At 42.7% G+C, this 19,996-nt stretch overlaps 1 protein-coding gene and 1 long non-coding RNA gene across 9 annotated transcripts in view; one reads left to right on the forward strand and one right to left on the reverse strand.

Annotated features, from left to right (window-relative positions):
* Positions 1-19,996, reverse strand: part of Chn2 (chimerin 2) — a 336,463-nt gene that overhangs the window by 47,414 nt on the left and 269,053 nt on the right. The gene's annotated exons all lie outside the window — the stretch shown is intronic.
* The window catches only part of LOC110348101 (uncharacterized), a 31,069-nt gene continuing 16,474 nt past the window's right edge, over positions 5,402-19,996 (forward strand). The window contains exons 1-3 of one of the 2 annotated variants that reach the window (XR_002393072.2): positions 5,402-5,605; positions 7,988-8,143; positions 13,730-14,022. This is a non-coding gene — a long non-coding RNA (uncharacterized LOC110348101). Of the gene's footprint in view, positions 5,606-7,987; positions 8,144-13,729; positions 14,023-19,996 lie in introns of those variants that run through there. The other variant, XR_002393073.2, reaches the window with a different exon arrangement.

The following is a 19,996-nucleotide window of genomic DNA, read 5'->3' on the forward strand; positions in this document are numbered from 1 at the left end:
GGGAGGGGAGGAGTTGCAACTTGAACCAGGGAGGTCAGAAAAGGTGTCACTGATTGAGCAGGTGATATTTGGGTCAACACTGCCAGGAGGCCATGGGCAGGCCGTGCTAACATCTGGAAAAAGCACTCCAGGCAGAGGGTGCAGCAAATGGAAAGGCCACGAGATAGGACCATGTTCAAGAAATAACAAAAAGCAAACATGGTAAGAGTGCTTATATTAGGAGGAGAGTGGGAGAGAGGTTTCCACTATAACTCAGAGTGGTGTGAGCAGCCAGCCAGTGCAGTGTTCTGAACAGAGTTGTGATGTGATCTAAGCAGCTTTAAAGACGTATGCTCTGCTTGCTGTGCTGAGGACCTTAACAGGAGGGGTGGGAGCAGGAAGAACAGTCAAAGACAAGTGGCGACTGCAGAAGCCCCAGGAGAAAGAGGACAGTGGCCTGGACCAAGGAGGAACAGTGGAGGTGGTGAGAAGTGATCCCAGTCTGGATGTCATTTGGAGGCAGACTCTCTAAGATTCCTAAACTGGAGGATTGGCTACGAAGTGCACAAGGACGGGAGAAGCCCAGGATCGCAGTGCAGGTCTGAGCCCAAGCAACAGTATGATGTTCCCATTGCAGAAGATCAAGAGGACTGAGGGAGGGGCCCGAGTGAGGGGAAAGGCCAGGCACTCTGGTTCAGATATACTAACATGGAGCAGACAGTTGGACACACAGCCTTGGAGCTCCAGGGAGAGGAGGTGCTGGAGATCTACTCCTGGGAATTTTCCCTGGCAGGTGGAAATGAGAGGAAGACAGCACATGAAGGTGGAGAACAACAGAAGCCCCAGGACTGAGTTAACTATTAAGAGGCCAGGAAACATGGAAGGAAGGCGGGGGGGGGGGGGGACTGATATCCTAGAAAACAATTGGAAACAGGACCAAATATGCTAATGTGGCTGATAGGTTGCATTTAAAAGGGGCTGAGAAAGAGCAATGAGATTTGGCCACATGAAAGTGAGCCATCAGCCATCACCTTGACAAGAGAAGGGAAGAAAACCTGACTGAAGGTGCTCTAGGGAGACAGTAGGGGAGAGAGAGTAGGGTTGCAGGACTGCGGTGCGCTCTCCAGAGCAGAGTTAGAGGGAAAAGGGGTGATGAGAGCGAATCCAGAGAGACTGTTTTTCCTTTTATGAGTGGAAGAAATCTACTGGGACTTTCTGTGCTCACCATGAAACTTCACCTCTTAAAATACAGTCTAGTTCCCTCTGTGGTGTCTGCTAGGAGAGCTTTCAGGTCAGTAAGAGGGCCAGCACAGCCTCTGCCCTGGTGCGGGTGGAAAGTTCAAACTATGCAAGCCCCAGCTGGTGTGAACTCTTAGCGGGCTCTATCTCCCAAGCATCATGGACCCCTAAGCTCTACCTCCCTGTGACTTGACCTACTACACAGGCTGTGCCTCTTCCTACTTTCCCACATTTTCTCAGTGCTCAGTGCTCAGGACCCATTTGAATACAAGATGCTCTTTCCTGAGGCTATGTCTCTGCACACAGGGGCCCTACATGTAAAACATAGCATGTTTTACAATCATGTCAGTAACAAAACAAAACAAAACAAACACCTGACAACTACTAAGTACATATTGTGCCAGGCACATTAACTGTTAACCTGCAGACATATGGTATAGGTATTATTATCTCATTTTATATATGAGGAAATGGAGCTGTAAGAAGTAGGACTTGAACACAGAACCAGCTGCTTCTAGAATTCACACTCAAGCTTCATGTGATTCTGCCTCCACATTTATGTCCTCCAGTGGGTATAATATCCTGAGAAAGGACACTGAATTCACATTTTCTGAACTCTTTTGTACCAAGAACCACTGAAAGCACTCAAGAAATGTTTATCAATAAATGCATATGTCTGTTCTAGCCCAATCTCCTAGGACTTTCCCAGGTTCTCACAGCCAATTAGCTGCATACTTAGGTCAAAAAGCCAAGTCCTGAGGCTGAAGAGCCACCATATTCTACCACGTAACAGGTCTGCTCAGTATCCATGATGTCCCAGACTGCACCAGTTCAATAGGATACAGAAAGAGGGAGATGGAGAGGGAGAAAGACTAAAAAGCATGTAGAACATAGGCAGGAAATTACCAGACAAAGCACATTTGTTAAAATCATCTTAAAAGTCATTTGGCCATGTGTATCTAGAGTTTGAAAATACTAATATACTTTAAAATTCAGTAATTCAATTTCCAAGACTCTATCCTAAGGAAATGATCCTAAATACAGAAAGGTATTCATAGCAACATTATTTGCAATTTAAAAGAGAAATACACTGTGCACATCCTAACATTATGAAATAGCTAAGTGACACTCATGCAACAATCAAAACAATGTTTATGAAGAGTGTACTTGGCTATAATATGCTTTGTTAAAAGGGCAGGGTACAAAATTTCTGTGCTTACAGATATATTTTTAAAAGCCCAAATGTATAGGAAATCACTATTAGGAAATAGACCAATGACTGTATTTTCTTTGTCTTTTAAAACTCCTTTGATTATAATACTTTTATAATAGGAATGAAGGTGAAAAGCAAAATTTGCCACAGAGAAACAAAAATGTATTTTCCAAGTGTTCATCAGTTTTGTTCTGCATTTGTACTAGGAGCTCAGCATCGTTTTACCTTAGGAAAAAAATGAGGTAAGTTGTAAAAAACCCCTAGAAAGTGGATAAATCTAAAGTATTAAGAGTCTTTTGTGTGTGAATCTCACAGCTGGATTATTTTTTTACAGAAACTCTGAGATGTACAAAACAAGCAGTGAAGTAGCATTTTGGGATGTGAAAACACTTAATCTAGCAGGTACTAGGGAAGGATTTACTCTCTATGAGGCCTAAAACATGCTATTTTACAGCCCGTACTGACAGAAATTAACAATCTTAACAAAAAGCACAAATCTGTCACTATTTCATGCAAAAACAAAATTTAGATTAAATCACCTTGAGCCAAAGGGACTAAATGTTTTAAAATAAAAATACTGTACCATGATGCTTTAATAATATACATTAGTAGTAGTAGTATTATTATAAGTCAGGAAAAAAAAGAATAAGTATTATCATGTTTATATAACAATAGATTCTCCACAAATAAACTTGTCCAGACCCAGAAATTTACACCTAAATATGTATAATATAGCCAGGAGGATTTTAGTTTTTATAGTATTTCAATAATCATTTGGGATGAAGGCATTTTAAACAACTCAAAAGTTTTATAGCAATTTTTTTTTACTTCAGTCTTATAGTTCCATTTTAAAATTTTTACCCATAGCAAAAGATTTTCAATGCCCTGAAGAGTAAGTTAAGAAAGTTAACATAATGTGATTGGCTATTGCAGGTGAAAATTATGAGTGTTTATCAAATGCATGGTCAGAGAAATGACAATTAATCTCTAAAAATGGTGAAAGGTTTTGCTTGCTAGGAATTTTTTTTTTTAACAATGAAGACTCTGGAGCTAGGCCTGCTATGTTTAAATTCCAACTTCAAAACTTCTTTCCAGGTAGGTAACATTGTGTCAAGTTATTTGACCACTTTTTACCTATTTTCTCAAATGTGAAAGTGGATAATAACAGTAGATGCCTCAGAAGATTAAAGATGCAATTAAGTTTTCAGTTGGATATGGCTCAGACCTACACCTGGCACTATTTCACATATGTATATGTGTGTGTATGTATGTATGTATATATATATAATTCAGTTAATAAACTTTCAGGATTACATAGGTGATGTTTTCAAAGTAAGGCTCAGTCTTAGAAAGTTGAGTTTAAGATTGTATTTACTTCATGTGAGGTTAAAAAAAATTCCATTCTGACCTGCCACAATTCCTACAGTCATTTTAATTTGATTGAAACCACAAGAGAGCTAAGAAGATCTGGAAGTATTTTAATCATTAATGGTAATTCTTCAGAGCATTTGGTGGAATGAACAAGAAGTTGAAGTAAAGATGTATGAATGCTGAAAAAGCAGGCTGTGTCCTAATATATTCTGTTGCTTTCAGGAGAAAAGGCAAGAAGGATGTGTTTTTTAAGATGCAAATTTAGAAAAACAAACAGAATGAAGGGTAAAGGTATAGCTTATGGGTTGTGGGGATGTCAACATGGCGGAGGCTTTGGTCCTGGGCTCAGGAAAGGGCCTCCCACACTCTTGGAGCAGGTGGCTCACAGCAGCAGGGCAACCTGGGAACATCTCAGTAGGCTCAGTGTTCTCACCCAGCTTCCTACCTTGCACATATGACTCATGTTGGAAGCAGATGGAGCTCTTCGTATCATCACATGCTTCTTGAGAGAGTTCTGGAGTAGATGACAGATTTCCAAGAAAAAGCCATAGCTACTTTCAGGAGTCACCAACCATTCTAGGTATACTATGAGTAGCACTTTCAAAGACAGACATACAAAGTCCCACGTGATGATTTAGACTCTACCTATTCCAAATGCTATTTATTTATTTTGGTTTTTTGAGACAAGGTCTCATGATGTAGTTCAGGCAGGCTTTGAACTCACTATGTAGTCTAGGTTGGCCTCGAATTTGTGGCACTCCTCCTGATTCAGGCTCCCGAGTGCTAGGATTACAGGGATCCACCATCATGCTCAGTCCAAATGCTTCTTACATCACTCACAGGACACTGTATTTTGTGCTGACCTATACCATCCACTAAAGCTTCAAATTTGTTCCTTAAAATATCAAGTTAGCCCCAGCTGATATTAAGTAAGATTGGAAAAATTCTCTCATATATATATCCCTTTCTTGGAGAATCACTATTTATATCACTGTTTAGAACTTCCACCATTCTCCAGACTTATCTGTAACTATATATATATATATATAAAGTCAATGAATATTTAGCAGTTCAGTTGTTCGGTAAACTTGATAGTTCTGGATTGTTGTGTTGATTAAAACAAGTAACACACATGGTTTCTAAGACAATGGTGAATTAATGCTTATTATTACTGAGCTTAGCTAATAGTTCTGCAGTATCCCTAACAGGGCACACTTTACAAGACTGCTACTGGTTCTGCCAATTGGCTCTGGATGACTGCAAGGAGTAGAGATGGTTGTTACCATTCTTTTTCCCATACAAAGTGATTCATTTGGAGCCAGTGGACAAGGGGACAGGAGTCAAGGTAAACAGCATTCCTGCCCACTTCAGGCATATCAGTTCCAGCCAGGGCAGGCAGGATGCACCATCTTTGGCACCCTTGTCCATGTGTGCACACTAACAAAAGCTGGATGCACCACTGGTTGGTTCTTGTAGGTTCTTCTGAGTTGCTATGTAATGTTGAACAGAGCCCAGGGTGTCATAGGGAGCTGGTGTTCCACATTGTGACCTCATCAGCTCCCTGTTGCCAGTGAATATAAAGTCTTGGCATCCATCCACCTTCTTTTCTAAAGCCCTCTGATAGGGCTGAGAAAGAGTATCTCACAGGAGTCCTTCAGCCGAAACTACATGTCTTAAAAAACCTGAACCCACAGGAAACTTCTCTTTTTCTCCTGGCCCTGAGTTTTTCTAGAAAACTGTTGCACTCTGGCAAAAGGACTAAGGCCAATAGCCAAGATCCTCAGGAGAAGAAGTGATAGTGGGGTGAGTAGGAGCTTAGTGTGGGTCACAGTGTTGGGCATGGGCATGTGCCCAGCTGCTGGCTGTTCCTCTTGATTGATGCTTTGGTCTGCTTCCTAACACAATTCTGCTGCCACATTAGGAAGGCTCCCCGCCACTGGTCCAGCCAACCCTGAAGGTTCCCCTCTCAACACTGGCATAACTGAAGACGAGCACTGCATTCATGAAAGGAGGGTAGAGTTTTCTTGCCATCATGTTGCCTGCATACTCCAGGCATAACAGGAGGCTGGAGACCCAATTCCTCATGAAAAACTAATGACGTATGTCAATGAAAATATTGCCCTAAGAGTGATGAGATTAATTAAGAGGAGATTACCTTCTGTTGGGATTCTTAGGTTCAGATTCTAAGAACTAGGAGTGTGGGGTTTTGACAATGACTGTAGAACCCTGACATGCCTTCTATCAGGACATGCAGTTTATGCCTTCTCCTTGGAAACCTGGATAGACTTGTAACTACTCCCACCAATAGAAGTCGATGGAGGTAATAAAAACTGATCATAAAAAGCAATGAAGGTCTGCTTCATCCATTGGAAGCCTTGAACTTGTAGCATGCATGGTCATGCTAGGATTTCAGCTGTCCCAGGGCTGCCATGTTTGGGGGAAGCACAGGTCATATGGAGTCATCTTCGCCAGGCACTGTTAGCCCAGCTGAGTTCAGTGTACAGGTCAGCTCAGCCCAGCACCACATACATGAATGCAGGAGCCTTCTGATGATGATTTTAGACTCCACCTGTCAAGTGCCCCATTAAGGCTCCAAAGAGATGAAGTAGAGGCAAGCCTTCCCTAATGTACCCTGTCCTAATTTCTGACCCAACAGAACCTGTCACCCTAATGCAAGGGAGATATTTTTCACCAAGCTTTCAGTTGGTTTGTTATTCAACAATAGTATCCAAAACACGTTTTGGTGACAATCTGTAGAGTCCGTTTTACTCCCAAAGTGAAAAAGATAATATCCTTGAGGAACCGAACTTCTATTTATTCCAGTTTATGCCAAATCCTTATTTGTTTGTTTTTCCTAAAGGGTTAGTGCTCAGCTGTTATTACTCATGGTGGTGAGTTATATGCAGAATGCACTCTTATTTTGGTTTCTTTGTATAGATGAAACATAGGTGAAATATTAGGTGTATTTTTTTCTCAGAGAAATACTGATCTACACACAGTCTTAACATAGATTAAATAAGTGGGAATTTATAGACACAAATGTTTCAGTATATATGAAAATAAGGTATTTTTATGCTATAGGACAAGAGAAGTACATATGTACAACTTGTATGTATGTATCAGATACAGCTTTAGACATTTTACATCCCCTCTCCCAACCATCCATCCATCCATCCCACCAGCCAACCATATATCCAATTTTTCCTCCCTCCCTGCCTTCCTCCCTTCCTGCCTCTCTCAATCTCTCCCTTGCCTTCTCTTTTCCTTCCTTCCTTCCTTTCCTCCTTTCTTCATTTCATCCACTCAATCAACAAACCAATTAGACAATCAGTAAGGGAACAACTCCTAAGTTTTGAGCTCTGAATTAGGCTCTGATCATCCAAAGTCAAATAAGAGCCAATTGCACCTTTCTTAAGTTGGTCCATACATGTATCAGGAGAAGTGTTTATAACATGGGAAGAACAACATGTGCAGGGCTTTGCTGTTCCTCACTGCTGTGTTTCTACATAAAAGTCTTTCTCTAGGCCTTCTTCTTAGTCTTTGGCTAATCTCTGTACATAGCATTTTCCACAGAAAATAAATCTTTATTGCTTGAAAATAAACAAGTTCTTCTCAGTTTATAGCTTAAGTTTTCAATTTATATATGTATATGTAAGACACCCCAGTGAGCTGGGGCCATAGCTGTAAATTTAGAACTCCCTGAAATGCATTTTCTCTTATGTGACATCATCCTTTTTATTTTTTCACCTTGCTGGTCATCCCTCCTCTCTCCTCTGGGTCTCCTGTCACTTTCTTCAGGAGCTTCTCCCTTGCATTTATCTCACCAGAAGCTGGGCTGTATGCAATGGCTTTTCTTTCGCCTTTAAGTGCTACATGGTTGTGTCTGTCTTGCTCATCACTGTATTCCTGACTGCAGCACACTTCCTGGCTGTGTAGCATTCCATAAATATTTCTGGATGAATAAATAAACAAGTTAACTAAGAGTTAATTCTTGAGAAATATATATGTAATGGGCTACTTAAAACATGTATTTATTTGGCCAGGGATTTAGCTCAGTGGTGCTGCCCCCTCCTTACAAGTGCAAGGTCCTGAGTTCGATCCCCAGTACCAAAAAAGCAAAACAAAACAAAACAAAAAGCCCCCCAAAACAACAACATAAAAAAAACATGTATTTTTTTCCTGCAGTGTATTACTGTGGCCAGAAATAGAGGAGGCATGTGATCTGAGTTATCCTACACAAGAACAGAATCAAATTATAATTGTTTATTCAACAGCACAAGCAGACTAAATCATTACCATGAGATGGGACAATACAGGAGATGAGACCAATTACACTTTTTGGTAAGTAGCTACCCATGTGAACTTCTCACCTTAGAGATAAAGAAACTGAGTAGTTTGTCCAAGGTCCCCAAGCAAGTAGGAAGCAAAATAGTGCCATGGACCAAGGCTTGGAGAATCTCAACCTAGGGTTTCGTCTGCTTCACTGTGTCTATGTGGTCAAGAGAGGCTCTGTCCCTGCTGTCAGCAGTGATCTGCTTCCCTGTGGGATCACAGAGTGACTCCATACAAAGACGTTAGTCTGGAAAGGCTTTGGAATTCTAAGAAGTATCAATGATCTAATAAAAAGTTCTCAAGTTAAGGTCATTATTGACCTGAACAACAACAACAACAACAACAACAACAAAAAGAGTCAAACTGTGACATTTGGAAACACAGACTTCCTCCCCTGAGCTTCAGATTATTATCCATAGGCCCAGATATAAAAGACAGGAGAGAAAAGCATCTTACAAACTTGATGGTTTTGAGAAGTTCTCATCAGAGTTGATATTTCCAGGGCTGCCTACAGGTAATAGTTCTCAGTGTAGCTGCACAGGGTCGAAGCCAGAGCACAGTGCATTCTCTTTACTGTATATTGAAAAGAACCATCATAATTGAAGGAATCAGTGGAACTAATTAGGCAAAATCTAAGATGTGGGGAGTAAACACACAGGGATACAGGCAAGCCTCAGATATGTCTGTTCATAAGGCTGAGAAGCTGATGACGGTTTTCAACATATACCCTTGAGCTCTGTGCTATAATGCTGCTGCTCCTCCTGCTGCTGCTGCTGCTGATGATGGTGAAAGACTATATTGGAGGCTGTGTATGCAGCCCAGTGGCAGAACAGTTGCCTTGTATGTGCCAGGCCCTGGCTTTGATCTCCAGCACCAGAAAAAGAAAAGTCCCAATGACCAAGATACTGTTATTTGTACTTTACTGGCACCATCTCATTTTACCCTTGAAACAAACCTGTGGAGCAGATACTGGAGAAAGGGAATCAGAGGCTCAGGAGGATGAATAATTTGCTAAGTCTCACAGCTAGTGGAGAACAGAAGTAGCATTTGAGAAAAAGATTGAATTGGCTCATGAGTCCATGTCTTTATATGACTTTTGCACTGTTCATAAAAAAACACCAGCTTCTAAGTTTGTGGATGTTGTAAATGATCATACATTTATTTAGCACCTCAACATTGTATACGGGGTATGACTGAAAAATACCTGGAATGTTTAAATTTTAAAAATTTTATTACAGTAAAAGACACATTGCCACACACTCCCCTTGCTCAGAAACTTAGCCCATTGCTCTAGCCACTTTTTGAAGCAGCTCTGGAAGCTCTTTTTTGTGAGTGTCTTTTAATTGCACTGTCATGGCTGCCTCAATGTTCTTAATCAATTCAAAACCATTTACCTTTCATGGTTATTTTGACTTTGAGAGAGTGCCAGAAGTCACACGGTACAGTGCAAGACCCAGTGATTAATGTTCATGAAGATACACCAGAAGGTTTTTGTGACTCTGTTCTTCCTTTGGATGGTACTCAGCAGCAGCACTAACTGAATTTTTTTATCATACCAAGGAACGAAAGGAAAAAGGGCTTCCAGAACTGCTCAGAAAGTGGAAAGAATGATGGGATAAATGTGTTCAAAGTGAGGGAAAGTACTTTGTGTGTGTGTGTGCGGGGGTTCATGGCAGTGTATCTTTTACTGTAATTACTTCTTTTTACTGTAATTATTTAAAAAAATTTTAAACACATCATATTTGTGATTAGCCCTTGTACACTGTTTTAGTTCAACTAGAATAGGATGAGGCCCTGAGATCTTTGCCTCCTCTTCAACTCCCCCAGTGATGGCTTGCTTTTGAAAACCATCATCTCTTAGTACTTGTGAAACATCCTTTGTCTGAAGAGCATCTTGAAAATAGAAAGGTGTACAACATTAGGGTCAGACAGCACTTAAATCACAAGGCACTGTTTTGCCTATGGAATGGTACTCCAAGAACGCCTTGCTGGGAAAAGCTAGATAATACGAAGGGAGGCACAAGCACAGGGCATGGAATATAGTAGGTATTTGCCCCAAAGGTGATGCAGTCTTTCCCCTGGGAAGTAGCGCCTCTTGTCATGATGTCCTCTGAGACCAGTGGGCGTGGGCCCTAGGAATTTCCTGGCCCATATTGCAGTGGATCTCAAACTTGGTTGCAAATTAGATCAGCTTTAAAACTCATGGTATACTTAGCAGGACAAATCAGTGAGATCAGAAGATCTGCAACAGCAGCTGGCATCAGTATTTTTTTGAAGATACGCAGGTAGTTCCAATGCATGTGTGCTTAGGGAAATTTGCTTCAGCGGACCACTAAGGGTCACAATGAGACTGTGGCTGCTGGCTTGGGAAAGGGGCAACTGCTCCTGACTTGGCTTGGTGACAAGGTAGGAGGCAGGAGGACATGTGACTTGCTGATTGGATTCTGTTGTGTTGGTGGCTCCCCCCTCTGCTCTGCCTCTTTCTTGTCCTCCTCTGCTGCTTCTTCCTGCTGTATTGCTGGCTGCCAGGTCTCTAGTAGTAGGATGCACAAGTTTCTAGAGGCTTCTCTCTTTTGTTTTTTTTCTTTATTAAATTCTTTTATTGGTACATTGCAGGTATACAACACAATTACATTTCTCATTGGGAATTGTACCTTTACACAATGCATCTTGGTTCTTATTTTTTCCCCATTCCTAGCCCTCCATTCACCCCCTCCACCCTTCCCTATTTACAAAGACTTTATTTCCATTTTTTCCATTTCTCAGCATTTTTCCTTTCCCTTCTTTCCTTTCCCCTGTCCCTCCCACTGTCCTTAACCATTTGGACCTTTTCTTCCTATTTTGCATTATCAGTTATTCATTCTAATCATTGGTACATTTTAGGTATACAATATAATGACATTCATCATTGGATATTTGCACCTTTACATAGTCTCTCTTGGTTCTTATTTTTCACCCTTGCCCAGCCCTCCCTTCAACCCCTCCAGTCCTCCCTATTTACAAAGATTTTGTTCCTAGTTTTCCATTTTCTCCTATTAATCCCATTCCCTTCTATCCTTTCCCCTAGCCCTCCCACTTCCTTCCCCTTTGCCCCTTTTCTTCCTATTTCACATTACCTATTATACCTTTTAGTCCTTATTTACACTTTCAGTTTCTCACACCAGAGAAACTATTCGGTATTTACACATGTGTGTCCTATTTATTTCACTTAAGAGTATTGCCTCAATGTGCATCCACTTAGCTATAAATGTCTCTAATTTCTCATTTTTTATGGCTGAGTAGTACTCCATTTTATTAAAAAAACACATTTTCTTTATCCAGTCTCCAGTTGATGGGCATTTGGGCTGTTTCCAAGTTTTAGCTATCACAAACTGTGCTGCTATGAACATGGGCACACATATATCACTGTGGTATGATTCTTTTAATTCTTTGGGGAAGATCCCCAGCAGTGGAATAGCGGGGTCAAATGGGACTTCCAGTCCTAGTTCTTTGAGGTATCTCCATACTGATTTCCACAGTGCTTGCACCAGTCTACACTCCCACCAGCAGTGCAGCAGGGTTCCTCTTTCCCCACAGCCCTGCCAGCATTTCTTATTGGTTGATTTCATGATAGCAGCCATTCTTTCTGGAGTGAGGTGGAATCTCAGCATCGTTTTCATTGGCATCTCTCGAATGACCAGTGATGTTGAACATTTTTTCATGTATTTATTTGCTATTTCTACTTCTTTGTCTGAGAAATGTCTGTTCATTTCAGATGCCCATTTTCTGATTGGGTCTTTAAATTTGGGAGGTCTGATCTTTTTAAGTTCTTTATAGATTCGAGATAGTAGATCTTTGTCTGAGGAAGAGGAGGTGAAGATTTTTTCCCACATTGTGGGTTGTCTCTTCGCACTGCTGGTGGTTTCTCTTGCTGTGCAGAAGAGGCTTCTCTCTTTTGTGAATTTGCTGGATATCTAAGCCTGGCACACAGGGAGGGGAGGGGAGAGAGGAGCCCTACCACACAGAAGGCCAAAGTCCTGCCTGGCCTGAGTGCACATGGCTGTCCCAGCAGAGTGGGCTGTCCTGTGGGGCGGGGTCAACTCCTGGAATTGCTGATTGACCTCAGAAAGGGATTCTTTGTTTTCCCAGCTGTACACTGGTGCAGTTGGTGTGCTGTGGCAATTGAGGCCTCTATCTGTGGATCCAGGAGGTCTCAGCTCATGAACCTGCAGCGGCGGGGGTGGGGGGATGGGAGGATGGGGCTGGGGCTGGGAAAGTTTCAAAGGATAAGTCGGCATGGCCTTTCCCTGCTTTCTCTGGGACTGCACCCCTCCCCCTTTAGTAGAAAAAGACAAATTTCAAATGATATGGAAAACAAAAAGGGGGGTGGGGGATGGCAGCCAAAGGAGACTCAGTGGTGCATGCAGACCTCAGCCTTTCAGAGCTGTTGGAAGGGGAAGGCTGATCCCTGACTCTCTACGTTCCTGGCAAGGCAAACCACTATGGGACAGAGCACCAAGGATTCCTGAGCAAACCTGAAACTACATAAAAGGGAACCAGGAATGGGTCCCTCCTACTTTAGTGTAACTTAATTCAAAAGCAGAAAGTGAAAGAATCACTGTCAAGTCCAAGGCAACAGTGTTCTTAACTGGTTGATTTTCACCTGGGCATGACATCTGTCATTCCTGAATGCTGGTATTTGGTCACACTATTGGATCAATACAAAAAGTGCTTTGCAGATGAGAAGGAGGAAAGCCCCAGCCAAATGTCTTATCTCCTTCAGTGTGTTTGCCATACTAAAAGCAGTCTTTCACACAGCCAAGTGGTGTGGGATACTGAGAAGTTTTACAGGGGACATTTGATAAATGCTTTGATTTAATTGAAAAGTCTCTTGATTATTATGCATGCACTGTCCTCACTGCTGTGATCTCAGCCAAGTAGTCAGGTGTTTGGGGGCCTTTGTTTCCTCCAAAATGAGGGTCTAACTGGGACTGCTTTCTATCTCAAGCATCCAACAAGCACTAAGTGCTGCACTAGGACTACAGATGCCCTTCAGAAATACGAAGTCAGAATGGAGCTCGCATAGCCAGATAGTTATATATAATATAATATTGGAGCTATGGGAGGACAAAGTGGGACTGGAATTCTGTAGCATTTCTTTGTGATGCGTGTGTGTGTGCTTGTACAAGCTTGTTATATAGCTACTATGCCATTCCTTTAGGAAACCAATTATCCAGTTGTGTAACTTGCCTCATAGCTTAGAGATTCAAATAATGTCAGCATATCCCACTAGTTCTAGAATTTTTACCACTTGAAAATAAACAGAGACCTATGCTTCAATTATGCAGTACACAACCCCAGTCACAGCCTATGAAAACAACCCATTGTATCTGCATTCTAGGAGAACAGTTGGAAAGGAAGCAGAAATGACAAAAACTTATCACTGCCTCTTGCAACATAGAACAGGGATAGAGACTCTAAAAGATAACAAGACAAACACTAAAGTTGTTATAGAAAAAGAACACAATTGAAATTGTAATATTATTGCCATTTATGCACAAATTTCAAGTAAAGTAATGTGTAAGACTTCAAAAATATGTGCTAATGCATAAACAGAGGCTGCAGACTTGCAGGCAAGTGTGCATTGAGACTGGGCCAGCACCGGACACCGTGCAGCCACTGGATTCCTCGCCAGCCAGCGCATCTTGCTCCAGGCGGCCAGCTCACCTCCCTAGCACTGAATTAGAATTGAGCACCTCTGCATCAGGATGTCTGAATGCTTCAGAACCTGCCCCTTTCCCTACTGGGTTTCTCCTTCTAATTACTTCCCTTGTTTCCCTCTGGATACTCATTTAAATGCTAAATAAAGGGAGAGAGTTCTCCAGGGCTGGAGGCTCAGCATTGTAACCTGGAGCAACCTCAGGGTGAAATTAAAATCTATTAGACCCCATGTGAGTATAATTATAGTAAGAGAATGAGTAGGAATAGAAAACGATCATCTTCTGGGAAACAAACATACTTTGTTACAGGAGTGAGTGTGACAGGGATTGCTTAGCGCTTGTTCAGAATGGTGCTGGAGTTCAGTTCTGAGACCCATTGCGCGAGGCTTGCGGAGAAGAGGGTGGGTGGGTGACAAGGCAGGAACGGTGTGTTCTGAGGAGGTTATTCTTCAGCTGGGAGGACACAGGTGACTGCACTGTGCATGTGGAAGGCTTGGTGTGTGGCAGCAGTGTTACTGCAGAGGCCAGCACAAGGTGGACAGCCTGGAGGGGCCTGTGGTCAGCAAGGGTCTGCTCTGACAGTGGCCTGGGCTGCTGTCACTGCCTTTGCTGGAAGTCTCCAGGTCCATGACTGCTGTCCTGCATTTGGAGCTCAGGCCAGGGCTAGTGCCAGACCTTGAGTGGCTACTCCACCGCCCAGAATAACCGGACCAACAGAGGTCTGTCTGTCAGACACCCTAGAAAAGAGGCCTACCAGAGGGCTTCTGTGCGACTGTGGCCTCAGCGAGGTGGACAGGGGTTGGGCTGGCAGCGGGGGAGATGAAGGATGATGCCAGAAGCATCTTCCAGCTCTGTGCTTGGGGAGAGGCAGGCAGACTGCAGAGCTCCCTCTACAGCCCACACGGGGAGCAGCGCGTCAGTCTGCACCCCCAACCCTCCAAACCCCTGCATTCCCAGAACCACCTGGCTGGGATCAATGCATCTCAAAGTCTTCAGCAGATCACCTGGCTCAGAACATCACCCAGAAGGCAGAAGGTGTATGGCTACAAAGATGTCTGAGCCATGCCACACATCTAGAAATTGGGATGGCAGGAAGGGGGGCGGGCAGCAAATTGCATTTTAAACAAATTGTCCATGGGCATGCACAGTAAACTTGAGAGATTATAACCTGGGGGTTGTTACACAGTCATTTGGTAAGCAGGGGCACCAACAGGCTCTGGAACTCCACTTTTCCTTCACTTTGCTGTTAATCCCGAGGGGTCTCTCTTTTCATCTCTCTATCTCTCTGTGTCTCTGTCTCTCTCTCTGTCCCTCCTTCTCTGTCCCCCTGAACCAGGCCAGGCAGTATGGTGGATGCAGGAAACTAAATATGACTAGCACATGGGCCTTGACTTCAAGGACCAAATATTTGCCCTAGTGGAGAAGATAGACATCTGAACAAATATTCACAAAATACTCTGTGCTTTGGGAGCAGTAAAGGTAGGTTCAAAGTGTTCTGGGAACACGATAGAAGAAGCAATAAACTCAGAGAAGCCAGTGGGAGTTACTCCAAGGTCAAGGTCAGAAAGAATCTTCAAAGAAGTGACATTGAGATGGGCCTTGAAGGAAGAGCAAGAATTTGTTAGATTGAAGAAGAAAAGAAGAAAGAAGAAAAAAGCCTTTAAAAATGAATGACCAGAGTCACACAAGTATGAAACATATCTGGGGACATAGCTGGGTTGGGCCCCAAACAATAATTATATGATAGAATTATTATTATTACTGGGTTTTGACTCTACCCTCAGACCTTCAGGACAGACTCCTTCTCCCAAGGACACTTCTCAGCCCCCCCAAATTTGGCTGAGATGTGACAATGCTTAGTGGTTCAATGGCTGCTGCTGTTCTTCTTAATATAGGGTGTGCTGGGGGCAGGGAAAGACTAGAGCACTGCAGGCCCAGGAGCCCCTGAAAATGTGGGCTGGTGGTAAAGTACAGTCATCAGACAGGGTGCCAGGTTATCCTCTTTGTCTTCAGGGCAAAATGCATTGTTTAGGGCCAGCAGTTATCAAATATCACCTGCTCCGCCATCCCTCCCCCAGCCTCCGCCAGATACTTGCTCACCGCAGGCCTGGCTTAGCAGAATGTTTTGACCTTAGAAAAATAACACTTGTAAGAAGGATATCTGAAAGAGGGCTGGGGACAACAGTACACATTGAAAAACCTGGAACCCCACAGCTTCTTTGTGCTGGGGAATACTACGCACAGATAATGAAGTGGGAAGTCAGGAGAGCTGGGTTCTGGTCCCAGTCCTGCCACCTGAGGGGTATGTCTTTCACCTGTCTAGGTGTCCTCGGTTGTGAAGTGACTAGCTGATACCTAAGGCCCTGTCTACCTTTAAATTTGTAGATTCTATTGGATTAAATTTATGGATTCTATTGGGGTACTTTTCAAAGCTGTGCTATCTGATATATAATAACAATTAACAAATTTAAATTTACCTGATAACATTAATTGCTTCACCACTATGCTCCCATAGCTTTTTTTCCTAATGCTGGGAACTGAACCAGGGCCTTGAGCATCTAAGCAAGTGCTCTGCCAATAAGCTACAGCCCTAGCCCTCCTAGCGCATTTTGTGTGAATTTATATTGTGCTAATCCCACATTACTAGCAAATTGGGGATGTGCACAATCTTGGAACATCATGAGGATGCTCATGACCTTGCACTTAGTATAATATAATTATGGAACATTTTCAGTTGGTGCAAGATTGGCTTCTAATGCTCCTAGCTTAACTCAGTAACATCACACTGGTGGCTTGAAATCAGCCAGGTGGGAGAATTAACACCATGGAAATAGGCAAATGAAACATATCAGGATCCACCTTGCCCTGGAAGGAAAACATTTCTAGCAGCACATCACAGGGCATAACTTATCTCTGAGGATCCAGAAAATTAATTTTTAACAATCGAATAATATCTTAAGTGGCTATTTAAATTACGAATTTGGTAATTTTAAAAACCTAGCTGCTTAAAAATATGCTTTGGTGTTTTTTAAAGTCAGACTTGTGAATGTATAATTTAGAGCCAATTAACTCATTTTAAGCATTCAGTTTCATGAGTTTAGACAAATGCACAGAGTCACATAATCACCATTACTTCTCTGGATTGCTTAATGCTAGGTGTGGCCTTGTGACTTGTTTTGGCTAATGAAATGAAATAGTGTTGGGTATCTCTTTGGGACCAGGCCATAAAAAGAGGTCAATGCTGCACAAAGATCACAGGCATCTTGTGAGGGGCATGGAACAAGGATAAGAATGAACTGTGTTTATGCTTTAAGCCCCTGACATTTGGGGATTATTTGTTATTGCAACCTAATCACAAGCCCACCCTCACTGGGACACTGATAGCTATAGATTACTTGGCTCAAATGTAGTGCAAATAAAAAAATCTAACTCCTGTAACATGCTACCTAAGGTTTATCACACACACACACAAACACACACGCACGCACACTGATCTCAAGCCACATTTTCAGTTTCTTTTCCATTCCTTCACTTCCTGTATTCTAGCCATAGCAGGTGTTTGAAATTCCTTGACTATATAATAACTACCAGTACTACTAATATTTATGGAGCACCTACTCTGTGCCACAGTTCTCTAAACTCTTCACATATACTGTCCCATCTGAAGTTCCACATCTCTACCTAGTTTATCCTCCTGTGCCCCAAAACATCCTACTTATCTTTAATAATACAGTTCAAATGACATCTCCTTTTTGATGTGTCCCACAACCTTGTCCTTGATAAAATTAATTGTGCCATTACTAATCATCTAGAGCATTTTGTGAAAATTTTATATTGTAATTATTTGTCTCCTGTGGTTCCTCCCTATTCTGTCCCCACAACTGGATCCTGTACCTACTGATGCAGAGATTTGAGGCTCAGGAGTAGGAAACCATGCTGGGAGGAAAAGGATGAATAAAAAACAATGAGCAGGATGTGCAATGTTTCAACACCAATTATGGAAAATCAAGCACAAAGGTTATTAGAGGAATAGGCTGTGATTACTTTTAACTCAAAAGAACCCAGTGAATCTTTAAAAATAGAATCCCCTTATAATAGCTCAATAATGGATGGATTTAGATTTAGTCTGAGCAAACCTTGATCTCTTTATCAAATCTAAACCAACTGTCAAGAAACTCTGGCATGACCTAGCTAGGTTTTAACACCATGGTTATGATGGTCTCTGTTTCTCAAATGTAATGATCCTCCAGAAGTACAAGGACTGTCTGAAATAATCCTAGCTGCTCACCCAGATCATGAGGTTAGAGAGCTACGGAGATAGGGATCCTAACTCACAGTTAGAGGAATGTTGTGGTAGATTAACTAATGGTCAACTTGGAAGGCCCAGCTGAGCCCAGTCAGCATGGTTCTGGGTGTGGAAGGCCCATCTGAGGATTGTTGCCAATGGCATAAAAAGAGACCTGGATGGGAAGATTGTTTGCTGTTAATCTTCTTGGAGAAGCTTGCCGAGGCTGGTTTTTCTGATGCAAACTTGGCCATTCTCTTGGTTGGAGGAGCTCGGGTCCTCCCTGCTGCTGGAAATAGCTGCTGTTCTCATCAGGGGAGCTTTGGTCTTAGCCTTGAGAGTCACTTCCTGGCTCCAGTGCAGATCCCTCAGTCTGGTAGCACAGAGGCTTCATCCACTGGCACACGCTTTCTGGCTTCCACCACTGGCCTTTGGGCCTTCCCAGTGCAGATCCTCGATACGGACTTGCATAAGACATTGCCATGGGCTTTAGACCTCTGGCTGGACTCATGGAGGACACTGCCTTGGGCTCTAAGCCCTTAGCTGGACTCATGCGGGACATTGCCGTGGGATCCAGGCCCTTGACTGGATTCTTTGGGTCTCTGGTTTGTGGACAGATCTCTTGCACTCCTCTGCGTTTAATTTTTTGGATGAATATATTATAAAATAATCCTATAAATATGTGTCCTGTATTAAATTTATTCTCTTGCAAACCCTGACTACAACAAATGTGTTCAATCTCCTCTTCTCATGGGACGAGTGGTATCCTTCCCCAGCTTTGTTCCTACATAATTCCTCCAAACACCTGTCATCCACACACAGGCTTCCCAGTGCCAAAGTAGTTTCATTATCTCCCTACTAGCAAAACTGCAGTCACACTTGCCCTATGAAAAAAGGAGAGTCATTGGTGGGACTGGGGTGGGGATATGTCCCTCTCTGGAACACAAATCTATCCCACATGGTGCCTCAACTTCAGCAGGCCCCTCCTCTCTCCTCTCATCTGGCTGACCTTGACTTTGTCAGTTTCTTCTTCTCCTTCTGTTCCAAGGCCTAACTCATATTGTGTGATTTTGTGCAACAGATAACAGATAGCAGGTGGCAACTCAGAATTGTTCTCATCCGGTAGAACAATTTACCTCTTAAAACTGAACAGTGTCAAAAACTAGCTAGCATTTTACGATTTGCAAAACACATTATGACACACTAATTCACCGATTCTCCCTCAAAAGCCATGCGAGACAGAGATAGCTTTATGATCCCTATTTCACAGGTGAGAAAACTGAGGCTGAGCAGTGTTGCCTGAGGTTATCTGGGAAATGAGGATGAGAACCAGGCTTTTCCAACTTCTTTCCACCTGCTACACACTGCTCTTACAGTGAGACACAATGGATGTGACCACAACTGCCATCTGTGCTTTTGATCTGCCTATAAAATGTTTCATGCTATTGACAATTCAGCCTTATATCAGATTTCATTTACACAGTACAGCAGGCACCAGCCAACCATGTCGAGTCTCACAGAGAAAGGGGAAATATAATTCTCCTTCAACACAGACTGAACAAATAAAGAACACTTAAAAAAAAAACAACTAAGAGAACGTCCCTAGGGCAGGTTTCTGTGTACCATCTGATCTGGCTGTTGAAAATCCATTGCCCATGGAGGCACATACAGAGAGCCAAAGCAGAATGCAGGTGGACTGCAGGTGCGTAGGTGTCTGCAGGTACACTACAGGAAAGACTAGGCTGAGGGACAAAGCTTGAGCCACTCACCCTCCAGTGCTGACCTTCTTTTGAACTCTGAGAGTGAGGGCCTCCTCTTTTGAACCTGAGGCTCTTACCAGGCCCAGCCTGGATTTACTGTTAGCCCTCACCCTGCAGC

The sequence above is a fragment of the Heterocephalus glaber genome, unplaced genomic scaffold (genome assembly GCF_053883595.1).
Source record: "Heterocephalus glaber isolate CG9 unplaced genomic scaffold, H.glaber_assembly_v1.0 deba00000676, whole genome shotgun sequence".
Classification (NCBI taxonomy): domain Eukaryota; kingdom Metazoa; phylum Chordata; class Mammalia; order Rodentia; family Bathyergidae; genus Heterocephalus; species Heterocephalus glaber.